This window comes from Fundulus heteroclitus, unplaced genomic scaffold, assembly GCF_011125445.2.
Source record: "Fundulus heteroclitus isolate FHET01 unplaced genomic scaffold, MU-UCD_Fhet_4.1 scaffold_236, whole genome shotgun sequence".
In the NCBI taxonomy this organism is placed as follows: domain Eukaryota; kingdom Metazoa; phylum Chordata; class Actinopteri; order Cyprinodontiformes; family Fundulidae; genus Fundulus; species Fundulus heteroclitus.
This window is the reverse complement of record NW_023396647.1, coordinates 55,565-59,542: the sequence shown is the minus strand read 5'-3', so window position 1 is coordinate 59,542 and position 3,978 is coordinate 55,565. Positions and strand designations below refer to the sequence as shown.

The following is a 3,978-nucleotide window of genomic DNA, read 5'->3' as shown; positions in this document are numbered from 1 at the left end:
TGATGTGCTTGGTTTTGTTTGAAGTGACCAGAGCTATGGTTTCCTTCAGTAAACTGTTCTATGTAGTTTCCATTTGTTTTAATTTCCTTATTGTTTCATCCTGTTCCTCTCAGAGTTTCACTGAATCTATCTGAATTGAAATTCATTTCAAGTGACTCTTAGTTTACTGTCATATTATTTTCTGCAGGTTAAATGTCGCATTTTTTCAACACAACTTTCTTGTTTAAACAAAAGCACCTCCTCAATACTGAGACATTATAGGGCCAAGCATGAGAATGAAGTCCCAGATACACCATGATAAACCCAGGTATACAGCCATTTTACAACTTACTCACAGCTGCTTTGTTGATAATTTCTTTCCACAAAGTCACACTGCTGACAATTTGACCCAAGTAAAAAGGGCCATGATGGAGGACTGGGCCACAACCAATAAAGTAAATTGTTTTGTGACCGACGCAGCACCAAACGTGATTGCATGCGCCAGACAGCTCAAAATTCGGCACTTCCAATCTGAAGTCATTAAGTGTGTTGGCCCTGGCAAAACTTCTAGACTCCAGATTTAAATCACTCGGGTTCCGCAGTTCCTCCAAGTGCAATGAGGCCATCAGCAGACTACAGTCAGAATGTGCATTTGTAATCGGAAGCCCTAGCCAGGACCATCCTTCACTGCATGAAAAGTGAGATTTTCGTCCCCGTAAACTACCGCAGATCTCCCTAATTTTCGGCAGTTAACGACAATTTGCAACCCGTGCTTGTCGCCGTTTTCAGTGCCACAAATTGTCGGAACCGGACTCTGACGTATGTGGAGAGCGATCAGCTGCACTAATGGCCCTAATTAGCATATGAATGCAGCGAACCCGCGCGGCTGGCCAGGTCTGGCTTGAATAACCTACTCAGTATTGGCTGAAACCACTATTTTTAAATAAGTAAAATCGCTCCTGATTGGCAGCAAAACCACACGTGGCCAGGGCAGGCCAGAATGTTCTTACTCAGTATTGGCTGAAACCATTATTTTCAAACTAGTAAAATCACTCGTGATTGGTTGGTATATATATATATATATATATATATATATATATATATGTGTATATATATATATATATATATATATTATGCTGTATATTCATGTTATCTTATGTAGGCTACTACACTATCATTAGGCTACCTTCAAGGACATGAATGAATTTATACAGGAAATTAACATTTGCCAGGAAGATGTTTATGCAAAGAAAGAGCTTTATTAAAAACACACACACACAACTATATACAACGCGAGGATCTTCCCACACATGCGTATCCAAAAAACTACAACTCCGTGAACTGTCCGTGCGCCTCCTCGGGGTTGTAGGCAACTGCTGGCGGCGTTCTTTCCGAGGCAGGTCCGATGTGCAGACGCCTGCTGTGCGTGGCTTTGTACTTCGGCGTCGCCTCTAACCGGGACTGCAGCTTCACACAGAGTTCAGAGAGATCCGGCCTACGAAATGACGGCGGTACAATCCATCCAGAGACCCCGCCAACGACGCCATCTTCCTCGTCAGACATGAGGTCGACGGTGGCGGACATCCAGAGTTCCACTTCCTCATCAGCTAGCACGCTCTGCCTCGATTCCTGCAGCTGTAAAAAACAAAACAATGAATCAGTATTATGCGATGGGATGCACTGCGTATGGACACAACACATCTATCAATGCACCTGAAAAATAGTCACCAAATAAAGTCTTACCCTCTTTCTTCTCGCTCGACTCCGAGCTGAATTCTTGGCAGCTTCCGCCCGCATTGAGTTCTCTGGCTGCGTATATCTGAAGCTCCTGCGTACCGTCTCGTAATACGTCTTACAGGCGGCTGGAAAACAAATAAATGAGAGTGGTATGAATAAAAACCAAACGCAAGTCACAGTAACATTAAAAACAAGGGAGAAACAGTAAAACAAGTCCCTTATGTTACTGTTTCACCGTTCCCCTTGACCTTGTTGATATCCTAACACTTACACACAATGTCGTCTTTATCAATATAGTGTAAATCGAGGCTTGCAGTTATTGCTCCGAGCAGATAGGAGGTAACTGCCTCATTATGAGGCGTGCTTAGTCTGTGAAAACAAAATGTACAGTTATGATCGGTATCTATCCGTATCTATTTCCTTTTATCGCAGAATGAAAGCATATTCTTTAAATCTTACCCTTGCGCCGGTTCATAGCGCCTGCAATTTGTCTCCGAGTTGTGAAGACGGCGTACTGTAAATCACAAAAAATACACCCTTAGCTTTGGGTTATGGCTAGGCTACTTTTAGCTTAGCTAGCAGTCAAATATATTCTTACCGCAAGCTTTTGTGCATCCGTCTTCTCTTGATGGAGTTAGTCTCTCCAGCACAGTTCTTCGACTGCAGAGCCGCCATCTTGTCCTCTATGGACAGCAACCTGGAGTTTACCGAATTCTGCAGTTGAGTGAACCTCTCATTCATGTCGGCAGTATGTTGAGTAAGCTGACGAGACAGTCCACTGATAGCAATCAGCAGTTTCTTCTCGTCAGTCTGCGGACTGGCTGAAAGTTGTGGATCGCGTCCAAGAGAAGTTGAACGCGAGACGTTGTCCGGCATACCAGTAAAATCCAAACACAGTAAAGTCGTCGTCTTCTTCTTCTTCTTCTTTTTCTTCTTCTTTAGGATTTAACGACAGCTTGCATCCATAGTTGTTGCATTACTGCCATCTATTGGATCCTAATATATATCCTTCAAATCCTTACGATCCCAGAATAAAAAAAAAAAAACGAAAAATCTTTGTACATCCCTTTTCTATACTTAATAATGCAGATAATGAATCACTACAAATTATTATTTTATTTATATTTGTATCCTCCACCCATTCTAAAGCTAATAATATAGCACATAATTCTACCGCATATATACTAAAATAATTAGATGTTCTTTTTGAAATATTAATTTTTAATTCAGGAATCACTACAGCTACACTAGTTGCTTCATTTTTTGGATTTTTCGAACCATCAGTATAAATTTGCAAATAATCATTATATTTAATCTGTATTTGATTGTAAAATTCTTGGCAGATATCTATTATATTTCTTGTCTTAATATTTAATAATGATCTATCTATATTAATATATTTCCATATCCATGTAGGTCTCAAAGCCCACAATACTGTTGGACTGAATTCTTTGTTATATACATTAAATGTTTTTGCTCTATCATCCCCAATCCATCCGAAACTATTAAATTGACCCTTTCGTCTTTCCCAACAACTTTCTAATACTTTCAGAACTGGATGATCTTCATTATGTCCTTTTAAATTTATCCAGTAATTAACCATTATCTGTTGCCTTCTGATACATAATGGCATTTCTCCTGATTCTATTTGTAAAGCACATACTGGAGTTGATTTAACTGCCCCTAAACAAATTCTCAATGCTCTAGCTTGAATAACGTAAAATAAATTTTAACCTACTTAGCCGCTGAACCATATACCACACTCCCATAATCTATTCTTGACCTAATTAGTGACACATACACATTTTTATGCGATTCAAAACTTGCACCCCATGTTAACCCTGCTTTCATTTGAGCGTTTTAATGGAATACTGGGAAAGTTTAATCACAACAATAGGACAATTGAAGTCCAGATTATGAGGCAATTTCAGCAGAGCCAACAGCTTCATATGCCATGGACATGTGAATATGGTGCAGAATTTGCCAGTATTTTAGGAAGACAAATGGTTGGGACTTTGTCATGCAATGACACAGCTGATATGCTTTATGTGAAGCACAGTGTTTTGGTGTCAGCAGAACGAAAGCCAATAGAAGTTTGGGGCTTGCAGGGAACAGACACGTCATACCCAGCATAATTTCTGCCAGTTGAGCGCATTGCTGGGAGATGTGTAGTTAATACATCCTCTGTGCATTTAAGTAAGACCAAAAAAAAGGTCACTGTAGTCATGCCACTATGCACAGTAGTTGAGCTCTAGGAGACTG

At 40.2% G+C, this 3,978-nt stretch overlaps 1 long non-coding RNA gene across 1 annotated transcript; it reads right to left on the bottom strand.

Annotated features, from left to right (window-relative positions):
- Positions 1-1,507: 1,507 nt before the first annotated feature.
- On the bottom strand, positions 1,508-2,595 carry LOC118559133. Its single transcript, XR_004928670.1, has 5 exons — positions 2,315-2,595; positions 2,176-2,230; positions 1,988-2,085; positions 1,723-1,841; positions 1,508-1,614 (listed from the first exon to the last, which is right to left on the bottom strand). It is a non-coding gene; the product is annotated as an uncharacterized LOC118559133 (long non-coding RNA).
- Between the last annotated feature and the right edge of the window lie 1,383 nt (positions 2,596-3,978).